Genomic DNA, 27,684 nt, shown 5'->3' on the forward strand with positions numbered 1-27,684 from the left:
ACAAATTTGAAAGAGAATTGTAGAAGACAAATATAACTCTAGTAGTTCACTCATATTATTCATTGCATTCTCCTACTCAATCTTCCATTATGTAGATTAATTTCATGTTTGACTAATTTAAATTGCTAGCTAGATTTGTTGGGCCAAATTCACTAAACTAAAGCTAAAACTAAAAAAGCTACATTAATAATTAATTTGATGAAATTAAAATTTAATAATTTACTCACTACGTTTGAATCACCTTCAAATATTGTATAGAATAAAGTGATAGTAACATATTCAAATAAAGTATATAGAATAAAGTATATGGAATAAAGTAAGGACATCTAACAACTCTCAAATATTTATAAATTATAGGGTTTGGTTTGTATTGAGTGCGTATTGAAGGGTCCGTGGAGCCAATTATGAGATCATTTTGATAAATTGAATGATTTATTTTATTAAATTTTATGTATAAATTATTTAAAAAATTAAATTGATTTAATAATTATAGATATATAATTTTATTTTGTTTGTCTTAAAAAATGACTAGTCTATTTTTCAAATTATAGTTATTGTTCATTTTTGTTAGTGGAAGGGAGACTTCAAATTACTTGTGGTAACTTGAAATAAAATTCAAAGAGATAAATTTAGAGACAAACAAATAGACTTCTCTTGAGAAAATCATAAAACGAGGAGAAACACACTCTCTGTCTCTCTAACTCTTACACTCTTTTCTTCTTCTCTCCCATACACTGAATTCTCATAATACAATAGCTATATATAGATAAAACTAATCATGTAAAGGCATAACAATACAATCTTATTTTGATTTTAAGCCTACAAATCTTGACTTTCCATGCTTTAACAAATCTTTGATCACAGATTTTTTCGGCGGTTAGGGTGGCTTTCGGTGGCTAGGGTGGTGGCTATCGAACTTATGTTCCAACAATTTTTTGAAAAATAAATATAAAAAAATAATATAGTTATGATTATCAAATTAATCTATTTTTTTAATGATCTACACATAAAATCTAAAAAAATAAATTGTAATCCCACCAAACCCAATAATACCCTACTAAATATTTATCATTCAATAATAAATGTATTTGTTTGAAATGTAATGATCCATAGTTTCTCTGAATTTTTAATTTGTATTTTTTTTTTTATTTTTAGTGATTTTTTAAAATATTTTAATCAACTTTATTAATTTTTTAGATTTACTTAATCTTGATACACTTAAAAAATAATATTTATTTTTTTTTTAAAAAAAAAATCATCAAATATAAAAATTACAAACAAAATATGAAAAATCAATATATTTTCATATTTTATTGTATTCAATAAATTTTGTAAAGACTTTCGTACAAATTTTATATTTTTTAAATATATCTAGATTATGTGTATCTAAAAAATAAAAAAATTACGTAAACTATTAAAAAATTATTAAAATAAAAAAACACAAAAAATGAAAATTTTAATTTTCAGTAAAGTGAGTTAAACCAAATAGAAAGAAGAAACAAAAACCAAAGCCAAAAAAGAAATGTTAAAAATCAATAAAAATTTGTTTTGTTAATAGATGGCATCGATGTTCTAATCAACCCCAGTCAATCTCCTAACTGCCAGTCAGTCAGTGCATTCCATTTTCTATATAGGAGAATTCGAACGGGAAACATTAAAAGTTCTAACCATGGACTCCACAAGTAACCCATCCATGAGCAAAGATCAAAAGCTACACATAGTAATGTTCCCATGGTTAGCTTTTGGTCACATGATTCCTTTCTTAGAACTCTCCAAGCTCATAGCCCAAAAGCGTCACACAGTCTCCTTTATATCCACTCCTAAAAACATTGACAGACTCCCAAAATTGCCTTCAAATCTAGCTCCTCTCATCAATTTAGTGAAGGTTCAATTGCCTAAAGTCGACAAACTCCCCGAAAACGCGGAGTCCACCATCGATCTTCCATATGACAAGGTCAAGTACCTCAAGAAGGCCTACGATCAGCTCCAACAACCCATCACTCAACTTTTACAAGATATGGCTCCAGAGTGGGTTATTTACGATTTTGCGCCTTATTGGCTTGGCCCTATTGCCTCCAAACTCGGCATTTCACGTGCCTACTTCAGTATTTTCATTGCTGCTTCATTATGCTTTTTGGGTCCTGCACCGGCTTTGATGGGCTTGACTCCTGACCACCGCACAAAACCTGAGGACTTCACTGTGCCACCCAAATGGGTGCCCTTTGAATCCACCGTCGCGTTTCGACTCTTTGAGATCAACCGTGTCTTTGATGACGTAACCACCGGGGATGATGATAATATTCCGGCTACCTATCGTGTGGGAGCTACTATTGAAGGCTGCAATGTGTTGGCTGTGAGGAGCTCTCATGAGTTTGAACCTGAATGGTTAAAACTTCTTCAAGAGATTCACCAAAAACCAGTTATACCGGTTGGCCAGCTTCCTCCGATTCTGAATTCTGGGGACTACGATGACAACGACGAATGGAAAGCCATGAAAGAGTGGCTTGACAAGCAGTCTAAAGGGTCAGTGGTCTATGTTGCATTCGGGAGCGAGGCAAAGCCGAGTCAAGCCGAAGTCACAGAGATAGCTCTCGGGTTAGAGCTGTCCAAGTTACCATTTTTTTGGGCTCTGAGGACGCAACGTGGTTTGGGTGATACTGATGTTGTTGAGTTGCCAGATGGGTTTGAGGACAGAATGAAGGGACGCGGGGTGGTGTGGACGAGCTGGGTGCCTCAACTCGAGATACTGAGTCACGACTCAGTGGGTGGGTTTTTGAGTCACTCTGGGTGGAGCTCGGTGGTTGAGGCAATACAGTTCGAGAAGGCTCTTATTTTGTTGACTTTCTTGGCAGAGCAGGGGTTGAATGCTAGGCTTCTGGAGGAGAAGAAGATGGGGTACTCGGTACCCAGAGACGAGAAAGACGGGTGGTTCACGAGGGACTCAGTGGCCGAGTCACTGAGATTGGTGATGGTTGAGACAGAGGGGAAGATATACAGGGAGAGAATCAAAAAAATGAAAGGATTGTTTGTGGACAGGAATGTTCAAGACGAATATGTGAACAACTTGTTGGATTACTTTAAGTCTCACAGAGAGCGAAATAAAGATGCAAAATTGAAGGGACTAAACTAAACCATCCAGTCTCTCTTCTTCTGGAAAACAAACAAGTCTAGTATTTATGGTTTGATGTGGTACATTGTGGTATAATTAATACAATAAGTTTATCATTTGATGTAATATTTTCTGTTATCAATGAAGTAGTAAGTTTAACATTAATATCCGAAAGTTCCAGTGTGAAATGTAAATAGTAATGCTAGGTATCATGAAAAAAATTTCATGAAAATAATCATGAAAGTTTTGTGACCATTGGATTACACTTAGAATAAAGCACCACACACTAATCAAGGTAATCCAAGAATCATAACTCTTTCATGATCATTTTCATGAAATTTTTTTTATGATCTATAACTTTATTTTTCCTAAGCAATCGTAGTCCAATGTTTAGCATACTTCTAAAGTAGAGATAATTGTTTTACTAGTGTAGGTTCAATGCGTAGCACACTTTCATAATGCATAATATTTTTCTATTTTTGATAATCTTTCGTTAATATTTTAAATATCTCACTTTCATGGTTCTCATCCCTACCACCGTCGTCCACTATCGCTCATGACATCCTCCACCAAGGACATTTGGCCACCATCTTCCTCGGTTGCCAGCCACATCTCACTAGGATTTACTACCTTCGGCAATCACTTTGGGTGGCTGACCGACCATCATCTCTGACTTTTGACAACCACTGAGATCACTACTTCCCATGGCCAACAATTACCTCCGGCACCGCCAACCATATATCTGATCAGTGGCAACCACCTCCAATTGTTGGTAACCAGTTTTGGCCACCACTTTTAACAATGATAACTGTTTTCGGTCACCATCAGCAACCATCACTTGCAGCCACCCCTTTCACTTATTTTCAAAATAAAATTTTAAAATATGTATATATTAAGGGATTGTTTGGGGTGTTCTAAATAAGTGCACTTTTTGACTTTTTAGACTAAAAAGTAGAGGAAAAACTATATGGTTGTTTGGAATAAATTTTTGATTTTTTACCAAAAAATGTATATTAAAATATTGTATAAAATAACAAAATTACTACATTTTCCCTACATATATAAATGCCTACTGACAGTGATGGTATCGTCATGCATACAGTGGGCAGCTAGGACCAGATTGCCTACGATGTTGTTCAGCCCGTAGGTGCCCACCACGTGTCTCGTTTTGATAATCGGAACTATTCAATATGTAGAATTTGTCGAGTATTATATAATTATAAAAAATCATGTTGATCGGATGTCAATAGCTATCTGATCGGATTAGATTTTTGTCAACCGTTACTTTGTGCATCATCCATTTGTTTATACAAAATTGATTTGATCATATAGTTATCGATATCCGATCAACATGAGTTTTTACAAGCATATAGTAGTCGACGAGTTCTACACATTGAACGGTTTCGATTATCAAAACGGGACTTTTGATGGGCCTCCATTGACCCAATAGTACCGATGACATTTCATCCTATATACATATATGTTCTGACAGCACATCATTCCAATAATATTTATTCACATATATATACATATATGTTTTGACAGCACCATCATTGCCATGCCAAAACTTGACTTGTACTTTTTTTTTAATTTATTTTTTTATGTATATATTTTTTAAATAGGGATAACTTTTTGACTTTTTAATAACTTTTTAATTTTTTGTCTTTTTTCATGGATGCCAAACCAGCCCCAAATATATATTTTGTTTTCGTTTTTACACAAAATAAACATAAACATGTTTTAAAGCTTTTTTTTTTTTTTTTTTTTTTTTTTTTTTTTTTCTAAACTAAAAATAGGTGTCTAATTGTTACTAAATGGCACCTTAGTAATGAATTACTACTATCGTTTTAAAATCAAAATTTATGTCTCAAAAAGTAAATCTTTTAGTATGAATTTTTCTTTTGTATTGTAAAAATATATTTATCAGAAACATTTTTAAAATTTTACCAATAATTTTTTTTTTTTTGAATTTTCAAAACGACTTTGTAGTATAACAACTCACATAACGACTAAAAATTGTCTCTTAATATTTTTTCTAACAATGTTTTTCTTTTAGAGACAAAAAATCTCTGAAACCTTTTATACATTGGCACATATGCTCTACTCGCAATGCAATTTTATTAAAAAAATTAGTATTTCAATCATTTTACTTCAAATTACTATGAATTTTTATGTTGACCAAACTGAGCAGTTCTATAGGTTTACGCTTGTAAACTATGTTTGGTTTATAAATTTGAAAAAGAATTTAAAAAGAAAAAAGAAAAAAAAAAGTGTGTAAAATATAGATAAAATGTAATTATATTTCATTCACAATTTACATCTATTTTCCTTTTCGAATCCTACTCAAATCAATGAACTAAACAGTGTTAGTCTGTGTTTTACTAAATGACATCCTCTTCCAAGCTCTTCATTAAATTAAATATTGACGGTTGTTCACAAGGTAATCCACGTCCAGCAGATGTCGGGGGTCTCTCTCTCTCTCTCTCTCTCTCACACACACACACACACACACACACACACACAAACCCACACAGATGACTATCTGTGAGAGAGATGGATTAAACTTCGTCTCCTTTCCCTTGTTGTTGCTTCCATCATTATAAATCATGAACCTCAAGTTCGAAATTTTCATCTAATTTTGGGTAAATTATACAAATGGTTTCTGTAATTTATAGGATTTGTCAATTTGATATATGTTGTTTTAAGTTGCTTGATTTTGTCCCTTAATTTAATAGATTGTATTATTTTAGTCTAATAAATAACAGTTGTTAAGTTTGGTGGATAAAAAGTCTACACAATTGCTCTATTTTGACAGGGATCAAATTGACACATTGTGTAAATTACGAGAAATTATTATATGCAGATAGGGTACCAAGCTGGCATCCATATGTGGTACCTTTAACTAATGGGAAAATGAGTGAGAGCACTAATTAGTGCCATAATTAATGATGTGGTAGTGGGTCCCATCCACTGCCACAGTGTTTTTGTGTCTTTTTTTTTACAAAAAAAAAAAAGAAGTGTATGCCACATCATTAGTGATTGCTTTAGAGCACCACTTTTAGTGGTCTCTATCATTGCCCTAACTAATAACATATTGACAGCAATTCTCTTTGCATTGCTGGAAAAAGGGGATATGGTGACGTTTTTCTAACGACGTTTTTTTAAACGTCACTATTATTAATATTTAACGGCGTTTTATAAACGCCGCATATTCTTTTAACCAAAACGGTACTGTTTTATAATAGGAGGCATTTAAAAACGCCTCCGAATGCGGTAGCCACACGCGCCTTTTCAAACCTTACTTTGTATCTGGGCCCTCTCTCAACCCTTAGACGTATACATCATTTTGAATCTGAGCCCTCTCTCTCTCTCAACCATCTCTAAGCTCCATCGAAGATTCAGATATTCGAAGCTCCATCGAAGCAATTTCGAAGCTTCATAGAAGATTCAGATCTAAGCTCCATCGAAGATTCAGATCGAAGCTCCATCGAAGCGATTTCGAAGCTCCATCGAAGATTCAGATAGAGATTCAGAAATTCAGAAGCTCAGATCTGAACTCTGACCCCTTGATTACTCGCATTTCAAGCTCAAATCGGTACTCTCTCTCTCTCTCTCTCTCTCTCTCTCTCTCGCTCTACATGATGCTACATAAATAGAAAGTTTCATTTTCAAGATTTCATAGAAATAAACATGATGGAAAATTTGGAGTTATATTTTATGCTAATCTTCTAATCTGGTGCATTTTGCTAATCTGGTGTCTCTGTATCTGTGTGCTGCTCTGGTGTACCTTTGCTATGTTTTGCTGTATATGTGTTCTAGTATGCTGCTACATTGGTGTATCTACTGTTACATTAGTGCTTCTCTAGCACAGCTATCTTGTTAGCTGCTGTTTTTTGCTATTTTATGGGCTAAGTTCTATGTGAAATAAAATCTTAAGGGCACTTGACATAATTATGTCAAACTTACAAATTAGAAATTAGTAATTATTCGATTTGCGATTCAATACAAGGCATTTCAATTCATGTTTCAAATCTCGATTTGACGACTATGCTCATAACATTTAATTAAGTCCCAATTTGTAATAAGATTCTCCTTTGTTTGTTGGTGTAATATAAGAACGTCAAGATGTACAACCTTGTTTTGGCACATGAGGTTCATCTCCCATTTGATGATTGCACTTTTAGGTATGAGCCAAAGGCTATTTTAATTACCTGTGACGGGTTTGCGTATTTTGAAGTTAGCATTTTAGCAAGGTATCACATAAAATGGAGAAGCATGATTTCATTTTTATTTTATATCCACTTACGTTTTATTTTATTATATTATTAACTATGAAAGGGTTACTTATTCAGTGATATAGAATCAGTATCTCTGTTTACTTGCGTTCTATCTAAATTCATTCTGACAAACAAGATCATTTTGTGCTTGCACTAACATAAAATGTGTCTAGGTTTATCCTGAACGAACACATTTGATGATTCCCTGGTTTGAAAGGCCTATTGTTTATGATGTTCGTGCACGTCCCAATCTTGTTGAGAGCTCTTCGGGGAGTCACGATCTCCAAATGGTAAGTTTGTTTTACAGATTTTCTTATATTTATCATGCACAAAATAAAATGGCAACAAAACTTGCTAGTTTATTTTAGTGACTTTTTCCAGATATGGACTCTTGATTGAAGCCTGGATAAAAAGAATTACGTGCCTCGAAATAAGGTTTCACTTTTATATGGTAGTTAAGGAGGTTAATTTATGGAAACATTCTGACCTTTCTAAATCCCTTTTGTAGATTTGTTTCTTGTTATTCGATCTGGGCTTTATTATTTGCACTAATATTTATTTAGCATTGCTATATGCTAGGAGGTCGATTGTCTTTAATTATTCTGGTATTTAATTCCTGCTATTTGTGCTGAATAGGTTAAGATAGCTTTTCGTGTCCTTACACGCCCTGTGCCAGATCAGTTGCCAACAATCTACTGCACTCTTGGTGAAAACTACAATGAGAGAGTGTTGCCTTCTATAGTTCATGAAACACTGAAAGCCGTGGTTGCATAATACAATGCAAGCCAACTGATCACTCAGGAAGAGGTTAGTCAGACATTCCCCCCCCCTCCCCTTTTTCTTTGCAAATTCATTCTATAAGAGTTGAACCTGAGACTTCATACACAAAAGGTGTTACACAACCACTCGGCCAAATGCCCTGGTTGACCAATGTGTAGTTTTGCCTATACATTGGTCAACCAGGAATGGTGGAAAGATTTATGTTTTAGGGTTTTTGTGGTCATTTCTCTCTCCATATCACATTTACACTGTTTGTGTTGGCAGAAAAATATTGTTTTGGTAAAATGTTTTCCATTAAAAATATTTTATGACAGTCATGGTGGCGGTGGTTGGGTTTTGGTGGGGGTGATGGCTTTTTCGTTTAATGCCAAAAATAATTTCCACTTAAGTTCATTAAAATTAACTTATATTTTGTTGGACACAAAAAAATTTTCCAACTAAATTTTTGATTTTTTTTTTAAAAATATTTTCTGCCAAAACATTTTGGGATTGTAGTGTAACAACAAACGCTGTGTTGCCCTTGATTGAGAGGTGCCGAAAGGCACGAGTCTGATTTAGTTCGCACACTTTTGGAGTGTGAACATTACACTTCGATTTGTGAAAAATAATGAGATCCACACTTCGATCTGTTTATGGCATGACCCTTCATTAAAATCCTTTGGATTCTATTTACTGTGACTATCAAGATTTATAAGGATATTAATTACTGTCAAAGTCAAAAAGATTTTTATTTTATTTCTTATTACTATTAGGGTTCTTTATTGTATTGAGGCTATGATGGTATTGGGCTCACAGATGATTCAGTTTAATGTAATTTTCATGATATTTATAAATGATTTCAATTGAAAAAATACTTATCTTTTATGATTTTTTTAATATATAATTTTTTTTTTATATAGCATTACACTAATCTTAATTATTGTTGACTTCTCTCTCTCTATCTCTCTCTCTCTCAAAAAATCTAAATTCAGTTTTCCTTCATGCAATTGGAAAGGGCTCCCTTGGGATTAACTGTCTTGATGATTATTTGGTTTGAAGCAGAAGAGATATTTTGTTCATATTTTAGTATCTAATGTAGCTGCTCTAATTCTTGCTAAGTTGGAGCAGGACAAGAGAAAATGCTGTAATGCAATTGTTATTGGAACTGTTAAAATTTGACAATATTTTGTACTCAATTTGGCTTGAAGTTAATGAGGCTTACACAACATCTCTATACCCACCAAAATCACATTTCTTTTTTATTTACCATTAATACCGTTAATGAGGCTGATAGAAATTAGAAATTAGTAATTATTCTTTTTATTTACAGGAATGGAATAATTTTCAACTGATATTTTTGAAAGTGAGATAAGTATTTATTCTACCTTACAAATTAGTCAAGTGATCCATAGAGATGTTTAGTGAGAAGTTATATTGGACAATGGTACAATGCTATGTTCGCATAATTCCCTTCCCTCCCATCCTTATCTCTACTCCTACCGGGCCTTATCTATGGCTTCTCTGATCTGATAGTTTGAATTTTATTATGGTGTCTAGAAGGCTTTAGGATAGTTTGGCCTGGCCCTTTATATTCTGGATTCCGTCTTTGTTTTTTCTTTCTTGTTCCTTGTATATCCTGCTAAATTTTCTTATTTCAATTTATTTTTTAAGGAAATTCCTTTCCCCTTCCTTCAATCTTCTCCCTCAGTTATGTTCTTGCATATTTTTTAACTTCATAGAGAGAAACCTTGCAGCTGTTATTCTTTCCTCTTCGTCTGCTTCTTCTTAGTAGCTTTGGATTTTTGCAGATCTTACTGTTTCCTTTTTTTTGGCACACATCTCTCTTCTTTTATGCCCATGTGATAACAATTGATTACAATTTATGGTTGAGGTGAATCTATTGGAATGTCAATTCACATTTCTGGAAATAACTGTGTTGCTTGGTGATCTTCACTTCATTGTGAACAGTGAGTGGATCTGCATCTGAATTGCTCAAATTTCTGCCTGCTAAATGCTTTTCAGGTCTTTCCCTGTGTTTCTGCAACATGTGGCTGTTTTTACCATCCACATTGTGTTGCAAAACTACTCCATCATGGGAGTGCTGCTGAGGCAGAAGAGCTTCAGAAGAAGATTGATGCTGAGGAATCTTTCACATGTCCTATTCATAAATGCTCTGTCTGCAAACTGGGTGAAAATAAGATGGATCCTGATTTGCAATTTGCTGCATGCAGGCGCTGTCCCAAGTCATTCCACAAAAAATGCTTGCCTACGTACTGCTTAACTATGTCCATTTTTTTATTTTATTTTTGAACGTCATCATGAAATCTTCTTGTATAAATTTAGCTACTATTTTGTAGCTGTTGATGCTTGCTTTACTTTGATCAGGAAGATTGCTTTTGAAGATGATGAGGTTCAGGGCATCGTACAAAGGGCTTGGGAAGGTTTTATTCCAAACCGTATTTTGATATATTGCTTGTAAGTGCTCTTTTGTTTCTAGAAGCTCTTCTTGATCTTCTCCACCATTTGTTTCTAGCGCTCTTCTTGATCTTCTTCATAGTAGCTTGCAAAATATTCACCGACCTTTTCCCTTTTTTCCAGAGAACATCTGATTGATGATGAATTTTGTACTCCGGATAGAAACCACATAAAGTTCCTAGATGATGGACAACAAAAGAAAAAACAAGCATCACAACAACTGTCAAGCAAAGTTAAAGTTCTGCAAAAGGAGAGAAGTCTGGCCTCACAAGATGCTCCCAGAAAGAGAACTCTTGAGAAAGTGCAGAAAGGGGTTGATTTGTCTTCAAAAATCGAAGAGGGCAATTCTTTTGAAAAAAAGGTGAGATTATCGACTGGTCTTGATACTTCAAAGAAACAAAAAGTGGCAGATACATCCAGAAGGCCTTTGAACAACACTGCTGCAACAAAAGTTGGAAAGTCTACCACCAATGCGAATAGGGCTTCCTTGGGAGAGAGGTTGTATGCCTTGATTAACAAAGATTCTAGGAACGAGGACACATCTGATAGTGAACATAAGCAAACCCTGCCTGACAAGCGTGTTGGAAAGGAAATGAGCAGTTCAGTGCCTCTAGATGATAATAGAAAACGGAGGTAACAGACATTTATTACATCATCTCATTGTTACATTGTGTTTATGTCTCTTTGCTGGTTAGTCTATGAGTATTTGAAATTTATTTGATTTCTGTAGGTTACCATTAAATGTATTAGTATTTTAGCTAATCATGAAAGAAAATCATTGACTCTCATGATTTTCTTGTGTGGTGGGATATGTACTTGATAATTGTTGTGATAAGAGTTCACACTTGATCTGGTCTACAAGCAGCATGGTTTGCAATTTCTCAATAGCGTTTTTATTTTTATTTTTTCTAACATCTGAAACATGCCTTTTAAGTAGTTTAACATGCACAACCATGGGAAGTTGAATGAACTGTGAGGGAAAGAAAAGGCAGTAGTACAAAGTTGTGGCCTAGCAGTTGGTAGGTAGCTTAGTGCTAGAATTCAGTGTTGGAAAATCAGAAAATTGTGTCACTGGGCAGTTTCTTTGGTATTTCAGCTCTCTTGCTGAGCTTTATGTTGAAGTTTCAGGTAAGTCCTGATTTGACATGTTTTTTAACTTGATTAGTCGAGGTGTGTGTAAACTAGTCCGTCCAAATACCCGATTATGAAAAAAGAAGAAAAAGTCCTGATTTGGACATGTTTTTCAGCTTGAGATCAAATTAGTTGGATTGTTTTCTTTAAGCAACATTTGGATTAGATATGAGTATGAAATTAGTAGGAATTGTGTAGGAAGTTATCTTTGGAAGGCTTGATTCTCTGTACCTGACCTGTACTTTATAAAACTTCTATGGAAAAATTTTAGACTTTCTTTTCTGCCCAGTGTTGCATCCCTTGTTCCAATTCGCTCATAGTAGCTTTAGGCATGTTTGCATCCCTTGTTCCAATTTGTTTTCTTTATGCATGTTTGTTCATTTTTGCTCATAGTAGCTTTAGGCATCTTTTTCTTTTCCTTTTACGTTATTTGTATAATTTTTACTTTCTATAATTTATTTCTTTTTAATGAAAGTATAGGAATTTAGTTGGATTTGCATCTTTTATTGAATTGGGCTTGTACACTTGTTTAAATGGGTATTTCAAGCTTCAATGATCTTGTATTCTCTTTCCTTTTTTTTATGGGTTTTGTAGCCTGTTGCCTGGATTTGAGTTCATGAATACTCTCTATTGTGTGAATTGATCATACGTTGAAGAAATTGTTGGCAATTTTTGCAATTTTTTTAGAAAGAATGGTTGTTTGCCAAATTGGAGAGCATTAGATGGCGCCATCAATTATTTTTTTTTATTGTCAATTAAAGGTCTAGATTTGTTCATCATAGACCCGTTCAACATTGGCCCAGATTTTTGGTTGGATTCGAATTTGAATTTGTATGTGATGGCAAATCTCAATTTGATAAGGTTATACACATTCTAAAAGAAAAAATATGTTAAAGACCCTTCAGAAGTCTTGCCTAATTTGACATACATTGGTACAACATGCTACAAATCAACTTATTTATTTATTTGGGAGAGATACAAATCAATAGCGTTTTTATTTTTATTTTTTTCTTTATATGTATTTAGTGCTTCTTGGTATGTGATAAAATCTTCTTGTTAGTGCTTCTTCAAGTTTTAAGTACTGTTTATAAGTATTGGGTACAAATTCTTCAATTTGTGTTTATTTTGGTGAATCTGATTGCAGTTTGTGTTCTGATGCAGGCATGTAGACCAGTGAAGACTACAACTTTAATGCTAAGACATGATTTTTGGATATATGTTAGTTTATGGTTAATGTTAAGACATGATTTTTAGATATATGTTAGTTTGTGGTTAATGCTAAAACATGATTTTTGGATTTTGGATATGTTAATTTTGTGGGTAATGGTGATTGTATATTAATTGAATGAGAAAGCGAATTAATGCTTTATTACAACTATTTGAATAAGAGTTATTATTTTATATTAGTGCTATTACAGGTATTTTTTAAGTTCAATCAAATAAAATTAGCACAATTTCAAAAAAAAAAAAGAAAAAACGGATATTGTCACACCCCAAATCCGGGCATGACCGGCCGTGGCCCACAGGGACTTAGCCCAAGGCACACGTAAGCCTAAACACAAATCCAATCATATTGAACAACTGAACAATAGTCCAATAAAAAATAACCAAAACTCAATCCAGACATGTCACAAGTATAAACGGCAAAATCAACCGTAATCACAAACCATCCAAACTTATGGGATATAATCAACCCACATATAAAAAAATAATCCTAAATGAACTTCGATAAGAATAAATATAAATATGCACAAATTTGACATAACACTCTAAACTAAAGGAATGCCCTAGAGGTCCATGCAATTGAGTCCCCGCTACGCCATGAGTCCACTCTAAGTCCTTCTAACACCTGGAAATGGTAACAACTAAGTCAGCTGATAGCTCAGTGAGTAGCAACATGGATAGTAAATACAGTTTTGAAAACAGGGTTCAATTCCAAAATAAGATATATATCACAGAAACTAGATTGGCATACAGTTTGGTAAATACAATCTGTTTCAAAAAGAAGGTTCCGCAATTCAACACTTAAAATACTCATGTCTCGCAAGAACATGATAAACGACATTTTTCACTTAAAACAGATTATAACATGAACACCAATAATTTTCTGGGTACCAATAAAAACAAATAATCTGCCACACATTTCTCAGGCTATAAGCCCCGTTGGATCCAATACCGAACTAAGAGTCATCCTCAGGGTGGCACCTGGGCCTTTTCTCAAAGACGATCTGATTGAAGGTCACCTAGTTGTTTTTAAAGGTCTGTTCCTTACAATTGTTGAGCACTAGAGTCATCACGGCCCAACCCGGATCTGTTCCCTAGTGGCCAGAGTCACCACACACAGTGGAATAATTTCCCTGGACTAAATACACACATGGTCCCAATAATCAATACACATCAGTTTTGCAAAACATGGTGGTTCATCATTATAAACATGAGACCAAAACAAATAGTTTACAGTATGCCAAGTTCACACATGTTTCAGAAATAATTTGATTCAATTGATAATATAATAATTTATCAAAGCAGTTTAGTCTTGAAACAACAATTTGATTTTCCAACAATTTAGGGTAGGGAAACATTTATAAAAATACGTAGCATGAAACTACTCACCTGAAACGCAATAATATAATCCTCGAATAGAGTATGAAAGTCCAACTAGTGCCCTGAACCAAGTATAAAAACTACACGTCACTACAAATTTAAAAATACTAAAGAATACGAACTAAGTAACCCCAAACTAAAGCGCACTAACACGGCTCAACCCAACTCACCATTACTCCTAAATGTTACCTAAGTTCATATTCTTCAAGGTCTAAAATCACCCAAGACATAGATTCCGATCGAAACTTAACTAAAAATGACTTGGAGATGAAACAGTGTTTTAAACAAGTTTTCCCAATCTATTCGCTAACTTTGAAAATTACAAAATCCACTCCACGCTATTCGAAAAATTCCAATAACCTCCAGATATGATCTAATATATCCTAAGTTTCAAACCCAATTGGTTTCACTTGATTTGCTTATCAAAATAATTTTTCTACAATTTATTATATCCAAACAGGTTGTTTTCTGCAGCACTTTAAAGAAATTAACGGTTCTCTTAATATACACGAGCAATCAATGCAAGGCCAAAAACGTACGAAACTAGACTCATAACCGGTTCTAATGACACTAATTTGATAATTTTTGGATTTATACCCAAAGAGAACAACAATCCCGAATTTACTGTTTCGGACTGGTTTCCTGGACAGATTTGAATACCTCAATTTATATGGATTTCGACTCCCAAAAATTATGAAAAAATTCAAATATGCAATTCAATGTGTAATTGATCTACTGTAAAAATTTCAGATTAAAATTCATCCGTTTGATATGGTTTCTTGATTTTTAAAGTTAGCGATTATGTGCAGAATTTTTGGACTAAGATTCACACCGATTCTTTATACATGAATTTAACTCCTTAGATTTCTTAACAGCATATATATATATACACAAAATACATACACCTACAATCTCTCCATCAATGAATTAAATAACAATATTATTAGGATAAAGAACAAAGAAAGAAGAGAAGAAAACCTAGGAAGCCACACAGCACAACACACCCAAAGCTCTCCTTCTTGGCTACAACAATAATCTTGATGATTGAAAAACCCCTCTCTTTTCTTCATAAACCCACGGCTGCTAGGGCTGCTAGTGTTGTGGAAAACAATTATAACAAGAGTTAGGGTTTGTGTTTATTTTATTTTATACTAGTTGTGGGCACACTTAGGTTAAATAGATAGATAAATATACAAAATACATATATAAGTTACATGCAATTCAAATGGTAAGAGTCTAACTTATTAATTTTGTGGTCTAGAGTTCAAGTCACACCCTCTTCTCTATTTTTTTTTAATAATAAATCTTGCTTCTCAATCAATGACTTTCACCATAAATTTATTTTAGGTTTAAAATTAATTAAAAGATCCTCCAATAATATTTAATTTGCATTTAAAGATTCATAATAAAATATTTGAGATTTGTAAAATTATTATTTAATTATTTACTTAATTTTTATATTTGGGTTCTCACATTCTCCCCCACTAAAAAAAAGTTTCGTCCTCGAAACTAACCTGAGTAAATCATGAGAATAGATGTGGGTACTTCTCGCGCATCTCGTCATCGCATTCCCAAGTCGCCTCTTCAACTAGATGATTACGCCACAGTACCTTAACCAATTTAATGACCTTTGTACGCAACATTTTCTCTTTCGAATCCAAAATCTGAACAGGTATCTCCTCATACGAAAAAATCCTTTCTAATCTGAAGCGGCTCATAATCTATCACATGCGACGGACTGTGCACATATTTCCTCAGCATAGACACGTGAAACACATTATGCACTCCTGCCAACCTAGGGGGTAAAACAACACGGTACACAACCTCACTAACCTTCTCTAATACCTCAAATGGTCCAATGTATCTAGAACTCAACTTTCCTTCCTTTCCAAACCTGATGACTCCTTTCCATGGTGATACTTTCAAGAATACCATATCCCCCACATGAAACTCTAAATCTCTCCTACGATGATCAACATAACTTTTTTTTGTTTACTCTGAGCAGTCAATAATCTCTCTCTAATGGTGATAATTTTCTGTGTAGCATCCTCCACCAAATCAAGTCCCAACATTCGCCTCTTACCAACCTCATACCAGCATAAATGAGACCTACACTTCCTCACATACAAAGCCTCTTAAGGCGTTACTCCCAAACTAGAATGATAACTATTATTATACGCAAACTCCATGAGCGGCAAATAATCATCTCAATTACCTCTCCACTCCAAAGCATAAGCCCTCAACATATCCTCAAGGATTTGAATAGTCCTCTCCAATACCCCATCTGTCTAAGGGTGATAAGCTGAACTAAAATTTAACCAAGTACCCATAACTGACTGTAATGCACCCCAAAACTTAGACACAAAACGAGGGTCCCGATCTGACACTATTGACACAGGTGCACCATGCAATCTAACAATCTCCTTCACATAAAACTGTGCAAATCGAGCTAGAGAATAGTTCATCCGAACTGCAATAAAATGTGCTGACTTGGTTAATCTATCAACAACAACCCAAACTGCATCGTGATTACTACTAGTACAAGGTAAACCACACACAAAGTCCATGGTATCATGATCCCACTTCCACTCTGGTATAGGTAAGGGTTGTAGTTTCCCCGCAGGTTTCTAATATTTTACTTTAACTTGTTAACACACCAAACACTGAGCCACAAATTCTGCAATATCTCCCTTTATACCATTCCACCAAAAATGTTTATAAAGATCCCGATATATCTTAGTACTTCCAAGATGAATGCTATAACTATAACTAGAACTATGTGCCTCTGCCATAATCTCCTTCCTCAAATCACAACCAACAGAAACACAAATTCGGCTACGGAATCTAAGCAACCCGTCATCACTAACCACAAAGTCTACATTCTTACCCTCTGCCATCTCTCCTTTAATACGCTCACACTGGTGGTCAATCTCCTGTGCTAAATGAATCCGTTCTCTAAAGGTTGGCTGAACTGTCAATTGACTAAAATAAGCCCTATCACCAAGCGTAACAACCTCAAGCCTCAAACGTCTCATGTCTTCCACAAAACAACTCTTAATACACAAAGCAGCTGTATCTCCAATTGCGACCTTCTTACACAAGGCATCCACCACTACATTTCCTTCCCTGGATGATACAAAACATTTACATCGAAATCTTTTAATAACTCAAGCCATCTTCTTTGCCTCAAATTTAGTTCCTTCTGTGTGAAAATATACTTCAAACTCTTATGATCAGTGTAAATCTCACATGACTCTCCATACAAATAATGTCGCTAGATCTTAAGAGCGAAAATCATTGTTGCTAACTCCAAGTCGTGCGTAGGATAATTTCTCTCATGAACTTTCAACTGTTGTGACGTATAAGTAATCTCCTTCTTATGCTGCCTGGGCACACATCCTAAACCTTGTCGTGAAGCATCACTATAAATCACAAAACCACCACCATCAGTAGATAAGGCAAGGATTGGAGCTAATATCAACCTTTGTTTAAACTCTTAGAAGCTACACTCACAATCATCATTCCACTCAAACTTTACCTCTTTCCTAGTGAGGTTTATAAATGGCAAAGCAATACAGCAGAATCCTTCCACAAACTGTCTATAATATCCAGCAAGCCCTAGAAAGCTATGTACCTCTGTCACAGAAATAGGTCGCGGCCAATCAATAATTGCTATCACCTTCGTGCTATCCATAGATACCCCATCTTTACTCATGACATAGCTCAAAAAGGATACACTGCTCAACCAGAATTCACACTTCTTAAATTTTGCATACAGTCTCTTCTTCCTAAGGATCTAAAATACTACCCTCAAATACTGCTCATGCTCCTCTTTACTCCTCGAATAAATTAGGATATCATCAATAAACACTACCACAAATTTTATCTAGTTGGGGTTTAAATACTCAGTTCATTCAATCCATGAATGTGGCTGGTGCATTTGTGAGACCAAAAGGTATCACCAAGAACTCATAATGCTTATAACGGGTTCTAAAAGCAGTCTTAGGAACATCCTCATCCTTTACTTTCAACTGGTGATAGCCTAACCTCAAGTCAATCTTAGAGAATACTTGAACTCCCTACAATTGGTCAAATAGGTCAACAATACGTGGCAAAGGATGCATATTCTTCACTGTGACTTTGTTCGGTTCTCAACAATCAATACACAACCTCATAGACCCATCATTCTTCTTCACAAACAACACATGTGCTCCCCAAGTTGAAATACTAGGCTTAATAAAACATTTCTCTAACAACTTCTATAACTAAGTTTGAAACTCCCTCAACTCCAATGGTGCCATTATATAGGGGACTTTAGAAATAAGTGTTGTGTTGGGACCAAGTTAATGAAAAATTCTACCTCGCGATCTAGAGGAAGTCCAGGTAGATCCTTTGGAAAAACATCAACACAATCACTCACTACAGGCAACTCCTCTAACTTCTATTCTGACAGTTCAATACTCACCACACAAGCTAAATAATCATTACACCCTTTACTTAACATTCGATTAGCCTAAAAGGAAGAAGTAAAACAGATAGAAAACCCTTTCCTATCCCCCTAGAAGAAAAACTCAAGTTGTCCCAGCATAGCAAAAACTACTCCCATTCTAAAACAATCAATAGAAGCATGATGCTTCGTCAACAAATCCATCTCCAAAATCACATCAAAATCCTTCATCTCTAAAGAAATCAAATCCACTAGAAAAATCCTACCATCCATCTTTATCTGACAAGATCTACAGACATCTCTCAACACTACTGTTTCTCCTAATGGATTACACACGGTAATACAAACATCAAAGGCTCACAAAAAATCAAAAATCCGTGTAAATATCTAGGTACCAACGCTTAACCTCAAACTGAAATCAAGAAAGATTCAACACAAGTTTAAACAAAACTAACTTAACCAAACACTACTAAGGACTATAAGGACTGGGACCTCGTCTAAATGATGAAATGCAAGATATGTAACTCGATAAATCTACAGCTCTGATACCACAATTGTCACACCCCAAATCCGGGCATGACCGGCCGTGGCCCACAAGGACTTAGCCCAAGGCACACGTAAGCCTAAACACAAATCCAATCATATTGAACAACTGAACAATAGTCCAATAAAAAATAACCAAAACTCAATCCAGACATGTCACAAGTATAAACGGCAAAATCAACCGTAATCACAAACCATCCAAACTTATGGGATATAAACAACCCACATATAAAAAAATAATCCTAAATGAACTTCGATAAGAATAAATATAAATATGCACAAATTTGACATAACACTCTAAACTAAAGGAATGCCCTAGAGGTCCATGCAATTGAGTCCCCGCTACGCCATGAGTCCACTCTAAGTCCTTCTAACACCTGGAAATGGTAACAACTAAGTCAGCTGATAGCTCAGTGAGTAGCAACATGGATAGTAAATACAGTTTTGAAAACAGGGTTCAATTCCAAAATAAGATATATATCACAGAAACTAGATTGGCATACAGTTTGGTAAATACAATCTGTTTCAAAAAGAAGGTTCCGCAATTCAACACTTAAAATACTCATGTCTCGCAAGAACATGATAAACGACATTTTTCACTTAAAACAGATTATAACATGAACACCAATAATTTTCTGGGTACCAATAAAAACAAATAATCTGCCACACATTTCTCAGGCTATAAGCCCCGTTGGATCCAATACCGAACTAAGAGTCATCCTCAGGGTGGCACCTGGGCCTTTTCTCAAAGACGATCCGATTGAAGGTCACCTAGTTGTTTTTAAAGGTCTGTTCCTTACAATCGTTGAGCACTAGAGTCATCACGGCCCAACCCGGATCTGTTCCCTAGTGGCCAGAGTCACCACACACAGTGGAATAATTTCCCTGGACTAAATACACACATGGTCCCAATAATCAATACACATCAGTTTTGCAAAACATGGTGGTTCATCATTATAAACATGAGACCAAAACAAATAGTTTACAGTATGCCAAGTTCACACATGTTTCAGAAATAATTTGATTCAATTGATAATATAATAATTTATCAAAGCAGTTTAGTCTTGAAACAACAATTTGATTTTCCAACAATTTAGGGTAGGGAAACATTTATAAAAATACGTAGCATGAAACTACTCACCTGAAACGCAATAATATAATCCTCGAATAGAGTATGAAAGTCCAACTAGTGCCCTGAACCAAGTATAAAAACTACACGTCACTACAAATTTAAAAATACTAAAGAATACGAACTAAGTAACCCCAAACTAAAGCGCACTAACACGGCTCAACCCAACTCACTGTTACTCCTAAATGTTACCTAAGTTCATATTCTTCAAGGTCTAAAATCACCCAAGACATAGATTCCGATCGAAACTTAACTAAAAATGACTTGGAGATGAAACAGTGTTTTAAACAAGTTTTCCCAATCTATTCGCTAACTTTGAAAATTACAAAATCCACTCCACGCTATTCGAAAAATTCCAATAACCTCCAGATATGATCTAATATATCCTAAGTTTCAAACCCAATTGGTTTCACTTGATTTGCTTATCAAAATAATTTTTCTACAATTTATTATATCCAAACAGGTTGTTTTCTGCAGCACTTTAAAGAAATTAACGGTTCTCTTAATATACACGAGCAATCAATGCAAGGCCAAAAACGTACGAAACTAGACTCATAACCGGTTCTAATGACACTAATTTGATAATTTTTGGATTTATACCCAAAGAGAACAACAATCCCGAATTTACTGTTTCGGACTGGTTTCCTGGACAGATTTGAATACCTCAATTTATATGGATTTCGACTCCCAAAAATTATGAAAAAATTCAAATATGCAATTCAATGTGTAATTGATCTACTGTAAAAATTTCAGATTAAAATTCATCCGTTTGATATGGTTTCTTGATTTTTAAAGTTAGCGATTATGTGCAGAATTTTTGGACTAAGATTCACACCGATTCTTTATACATGAATTTAACTCCTTAGATTTCTTAACAGCATATATATATATACACAAAATACATACACCTACAATCTCTCCATCAATGAATTAAATAACAATATTATTAGGATAAAGAACAAAGAAAGAAGAGAAGAAAACCTAGGAAGCCACACAGCACAACACACCCAAAGCTCTCCTTCTTGGCTACAACAATAATCTTGATGATTGAAAAACCCCTCTCTTTTCTTCATAAACCCACGGCTGCTAGGGCTGCTAGTGTTGTGGAAAACAATTATAACAAGAGTTAGGGTTTGTGTTTATTTTATTTTATACTAGTTGTGGGCACACTTAGGTTAAATAGATAGATAAATATACAAAATACATATATAAGTTACATGCAATTCAAATGGTAAGAGTCTAACTTATTAATTTTGTGGTCTAGAGTTCAAGTCACACCCTCTTCTCTATTTTTTTTTAATAATAAATCTTGCTTCTCAATCAATGACTTTCACCATAAATTTATTTTAGGTTTAAAATTAATTAAAAGATCCTCCAATAATATTTAATTTGCATTTAAAGATTCATAATAAAATATTTGAGATTTGTAAAATTATTATTTAATTATTTACTTAATTTTTATATTCGGGTTCTCACAGATATGACGGTGTTTCTACAAATGCCTCTTAAACCCTACATACTAACGGTCATATGTTGTTAAAAAGATATGACGGCGTTTTTCCAAAACGTCGCTAAATATCGTCAGTGACGTCAGCGTGTGTTTAGGAGGACATTTGGCGACTTTTTTAAAAATGCCACCTATACTAATATCACGACGTTTTTAAAACGCCATAAATCTATAGCGACAGCCGCGTCCTCAGCGTTTGGTGCTAAGCGTCACAAAAAGAATTGGCGGCGTTTTTGGCACTTTTAGCGGCGTTTTTTAAACGCCACTAAAAGTTGAATTTCTTGCAGTGTTGTCAAAGAACATTAACAATTAATCCACTATAAAGTAACGGAAAGTTTACCTTTATTAAAAATTCTCTCTCCCCTCTTACCTCTTCCTTCTCTTTCATCATTCAAAAAACTGACTTTACACTCCCACATGGGTCTTCCAACTTTCTTCTCTCTCATATTTTCAAGACCCACCTCACTCCACCCCACCACTTTCTCATACGAATTGCTGACCCATTTTGAAGAGAGAATTTGCCTTCATCTTTTTGTCCTCTATTGTTATCTTCTTCCAGACTTGAATCTCCTCTTTCTTGCTAAAGGTAACCTGGTAAGTTTTTTATTGGAATTAAAGTTAAGACCTCCTAACTTTTTTTTCGTTTTTCTTCTAACCAAATCTATTAATTTTTTTTATTTTATTTTTTCAACTTTAGGTTAAAATTCTCATAAATCTCATGGCATCTGAACCAAATCAAAGTGTGGAACCCACAATGGTTTCAAATCAAGAAAAAGTTGAAGAAAGAGGTACTTTTATATTATATATATATCTAAACATTCTATTTCTTTTTATTAGCAAAAAAAAGAACTTTATTGATGGAATAAACAAGTACAAGGTACAAGACAAATTACATCAATAAAGAAAAGGGAGGTGCAAAAGCATCACAATGGGCTAAATCATCCCAACGATGTTGGCACCATCTAGCTCATCCTATCATTTGCTAGCACTCTCAAAGTTGGTGAGAGACCAACGAGACCAGAACAAACAATCAACAGAGGCAGACAAACAACACAAGTAGACCAACCAGCAGACAAACATTGAAACAACAACCATTCATCAAAACAAACCAACCAGTACCAAATCCCCAAAACAGTTGTAGACGCCCCATTTTTGACCGACCTTAAGACTCAGACGTCATCGATTGAGCGCTTGGTGATAGTGCATATTGCGCTCGTTCTGAGGTTGCGGAGTCTCAGCTGCAAGCCTTGCCTCCGAACTTCAGGGCTTTTTTGTGCTTTGCCTCAGTTTGCGAACCAGGTCCTATTTTGTCTATTTTCTCTTCCCGAAGGGAGAGAGACATCTCATAGACCATCTCTCAGTGGCCGTAGGCTACGTCTCATGGTCGTAGGCCATTTTTCCCGTTTGGAGACTAGTTTCTGGTTTTTTAAGCCGTCGGTTGTGCGCCTCGGTTCGGGACCGCTTGACTACCTCCGTTTGCTCCGGTTTTTGGCACACACCTTGTTTCCTCTCTTTAGAGGGACACTGTGGTCCGGGAGACCACCTTCGTGGTCGTACGCCACCTCCGGTGCTTAACAGCCTGTTTTCGGGTCCCAGACCGCGTGTTTTGGCCCCCGAACCCTCGTTTTGCATCGGTTAGGGTTCATTTTTGGCAGGGACCCTATTTTCATTGCTAGGGAGGTGGTAGTATGGTGGGAGGCCACATTTTTCCCTTGGAAACTAGTTTTCTCTTTTTCTCTCTCTTAAAGCCGATTTTTCTGACAGAAAGCTGATTTTTCTCACTTTTGAGCCACAATTTCTGGTTTTTCATACCACCATTGTGTTGTGCTCATCTGGGAGGCCACCAGTATGGGTAGGCCGACCAGTAATTCTTCTTGACCCTTTTGAACCTTGCTAAAAAGCTAGTTTTTCTCTCTCCTGGGTCACATTTTCTGGTTTTCCACCATACAGCTGTGTTGCAGTCATCTGGGAGGCCACCTTTCTGGGGTGGCCAGCCAGCATTTCTCCTTGACCTTTTTGACCCCTGGTCGGCCGACCAGGGGGAGTAGCCACCCGACCACCTTAACTGGTCGGCCTGCTTCCTGCTTTTTTGGTCTCTTTGAGTGTAAGCCAGCTGTGCTAGCTGGAAGCCTCAGAAGTGATCCTCCATACACGTGTATAGAGGATCTTTGAGCTTGGTTTGAAGCTTCTTAGAGAAGCTCTGGCTTTTCTTCTCTATAAAGCGAGGCCTCTTCTTCTATTTTCAGGAGATAGAAAGTTTTGGCTGGAGCATACATACAACTCCCTCTATCTCTATACTTCAAGCCTCCAAACCCTAATATTCTTGGCCATTTTACAGTACACCTCATAGCCTACCACTTCCACCATCCATTCCAGCACCTTGGAGGTCATTTTCAGAGGTTGAGAGCTCACATTCTTGGTCCAGAAGTCGCAGCATTGCTGTGCTACAAGGGTAAGTCTTCATTTACCCCTTTTTTGCACTATTTTGCTCTATACTTTAGCTCCATTTTAAAGCATTTTCGAGCTTTGGCATGTACTGAAAAGTGTCTTATTTTGATCCCCTCTTAAACTTTGTTTAAAGACACTTTTTTGTTTGAGGCCATCTACCTCCTTGTTTGCTCCATCTCTCTTTTAAGGCTTATTTTGCTTCAAAACTTAGCCCTATTTGTGGGAATTTTTGGACTTTGACCTAAACTGAAGAAAGTCTTGGTTTGACCTCCTCTTTAAGTTTGATTGAGGTCACTTTTCTGTTTGGTGTCATCTTCTTCCTTGCATGCTTCATTTCCTAATGCTTTGAGCCATGCATTTGAGCATTTGCATTGGCCTTGTTTTGGCCTCTTAACCACTGAAATCCAGTAGATTTTCAGTGGCTTTGATGTATCTTTGAGATCCAAAATCATAGAGGGGTGGCCCTCTCACCCCTCATTCTCTTTACTAGCTTTGTTGGCCTTCCAAAGGAGCTCCATTTTGCATGTTGTGAAGTCACATTCCAGGTCTTATTTTGTGAGTTTTATGGTCTGCATTAGCTCTGTCTGGAGCCTTTTTTTTACATATTTTATGTCTATGATGCATGTGTAGAGCAATCCTATTCAAGGCCTTTCAAAGGGACCTTTCATTACATGCTTCATAGACCAATTCCAGGGCCTATTTGGTGAGTTTTAAGGTTGTCATAACTCATTTCTAGAGGTGGTTTTGACCTTTTATGTGTCCATCATGTAGGTGTAGAGTAACCCCTTGCATGGCCTTCCAAAGGAGCTCATCATTTTTGCATGCATTGACTGAGTTTCAGTGGTTATTTGGGCATATTTTGACATGGCATACTTCTGTTTTTGTCTGGTTGGGTGAGCCCCCATATGCTTCATACAGTTGTAGAACAACTCATGGTTCACTAGCTTTCTTTGCATGCTTTATAGGCCATTGATTCTAGCATATTTTGGCCATGCCTTAAACTGATAATGTGCTTATTTTGGACTTCCCTAGCTCTGTTTTTGGGTCTTGTGGTTGAATGATGTTAGTTTTGCATGCTGGTAGTTCAAGGTCCATGCTTAGCTTTGAGTTTTCAAATCCATTCCATGCATATACTGAGGTATTTTTATGCCTTGGGGTCATTTTTCATCACATTTCAGAGCTTATATGAATGCCATGTTGCCATTTTTCATCTCTTTAAATACGTTTGAGGGTCGGGCTCGTATGCCTCATTTATCGACCATTGAATGAGCTCCATTCCGTTGCATTTCGAGCCATCATTTTATGCCATTTCCCCACTGTTTCAGACCTGCCTAGGGTCTGTGTGGGGTTGGTTTTGCTTTTGGTGCATTGCTTTGGGTACCTCTAGAGTAACGCACTTCACTAGTTTCGGTACCCGAGCCCCCTAGCTTGCATTGTGTATGCCATTTCAGTTCATAGCATTGCGTATGCTAGGTCGCATGTTAGAGCATTGTGTATGCTAGGTTGTATGTTAGTCGCATTGTGTATGCCATCTCATTTGCATTGTGTTTGGGATAGGAGTTAGCCCAAGCACGGGAAACGAGGGACATTTCGTACTCCGGGTGACGGAACGTGTTGGTCGCCGACACTCCGGATTACCCATGATGGAGTTTAGGTCTTGTTGTGTTTATATGTGCATTCATTTCACATCGAGTCGTGCAATTTGACTCCTCGGCCATCATGCATCGAGATGCGTGATTGGTGGCACGAGGATCGAGGACTACACTCCCTGAAGAGTAGTCATGGATACATATGTGAAAATACTTTGCCATGCCCCTTTCTTGCTCTCTGTTGCAGCAAATCAGAAATCAACAGCCTTCTGGAGCTTCGCACAACATTTCGGGATTAAGTGTAAACAGAGGCAAATCGGGGCATCGCAATGGATTTCCGTGCCAAGCAACTCAAGCATGCATCTTTCATCATTCGGAACAGAGCTGAGGCGGTCCATAAGCTTGCATGCTAATTTACTTGCTTTCCTAGTTAAACTGTTAATTAATTAGGGTTTCGTACTTATTCGGACTGTATTATTTATTCGGACCCTCCGAGCGAGGGCGCAATTGTAATAAGTGTGCGTGCGTGTGATGTATGTCTTCTAACCCCACGTCCTTCTCCCTTTTATTTACCCGCTTATGATGGTTTGATTAGGACATGTTTCAATTAGCATACTTATGCTTGCATGTTTGCATCATTCATCTGTATTGCATGCACCGGGCTCGGCGCATCATACTAACTGCATTGTATTTCAATTCCGAGTTGAATACTTGTTAGTTGTACCATTTCACATGCCATCCTTAGAATAGCCGAGCCTACTATAGTTGCATTCTGCATGTGTTGCATTAAGCATTTCTGTATAGTTAGGATCATGCATCATTTCTAATCAGCTTCTGTTTTGGCTTGGAATACTCGGTAAGTTTTATGCTTTAGCATCCTTGCATGCGTATGAGTGACTGCCATGATAGCATGCTTACCATGAGGCTACGTGCTTACGTGGTATACTTGCCTGAATGCCTGTGGGTGAAGGTTGGGTTATTTGGATTGGAACAATTCATCAATTGTGAGTTTTAAGCCCACTTGAGAGTGGCAAATCGTCTTGTTTTCTAAGCCCACCCGAGGGTGGCAAAGTCTGCATTTTAAGCCTACTTGTGAGTAGCAAACCATTTTCAAAACAAACATGAGATGTGTTGTTCCAATTCAGGTGATCCGGTCTATATTTGTATGTTGTGCGCATCACATCGTAAATCTAGGCTAATAACCGGAATAAGAACGCATAATGTTTTCAAAACTAGATATCATGGTTAGTAGAAGCTGATCTTTGATCAGGCGAGTGGGAGTGCTCACGAAGTGACCTTCCCCAATTGTACCCAAGTTCTCGAGCCGAGGTAACTTTGGTGATGACGGACACGTGGCCTTAGGCAACGAGTCAGGGTTTCCTAAATTCCCCAAAATAAAATATTTAGGTGGCGACTCTGTATCTGGCGAAGCAGTCCATGTTTGGCACTTCTTTCAAAAAAATCTATTTTCAAAAAATGATTTGCCGGATTTGGACTCTTTGATGATTCATTGGTCATGCATTGTATTCTGCGAGATTAGATACAGGACCGTGACATTGAGTCCTGAACTGTAGTGAGACCAAAATGAACAGAACGGGATTCCCCCCGGGACGTTCGGGGACGTCTACAGATTCTGGCGACTCTGCTGGGGACTTAGAGAACTTGA

The 27,684-nt window shown here is 36.2% G+C and overlaps 1 long non-coding RNA gene and 1 pseudogene across 2 annotated transcripts; one reads left to right on the forward strand and one right to left on the reverse strand.

Moving 5' to 3' along the window:
- Positions 1-1,530: 1,530 nt before the first annotated feature.
- LOC114305039 (UDP-glycosyltransferase 91A1 pseudogene) lies at positions 1,531-3,274 on the forward strand (annotated as a pseudogene). The gene has a single exon (XR_014340703.1). The product of XR_014340703.1 is annotated as a UDP-glycosyltransferase 91A1 pseudogene (transcript).
- A 10,176-nt stretch (positions 3,275-13,450) lies between these two features.
- Positions 13,451-21,937, reverse strand: LOC145798883 (uncharacterized). Its single transcript, XR_014340709.1, has 3 exons — positions 20,487-21,937; positions 14,365-14,417; positions 13,451-13,600 (listed from the first exon to the last, which is right to left on the reverse strand). It is a non-coding gene; the product is annotated as an uncharacterized LOC145798883 (long non-coding RNA).
- Between the last annotated feature and the right edge of the window lie 5,747 nt (positions 21,938-27,684).

This window comes from Camellia sinensis, chromosome 1, assembly GCF_055761805.1.
Source record: "Camellia sinensis isolate YWXY chromosome 1, ASM5576180v1, whole genome shotgun sequence".
In the NCBI taxonomy this organism is placed as follows: Eukaryota; Viridiplantae; Streptophyta; class Magnoliopsida; order Ericales; family Theaceae; genus Camellia; species Camellia sinensis.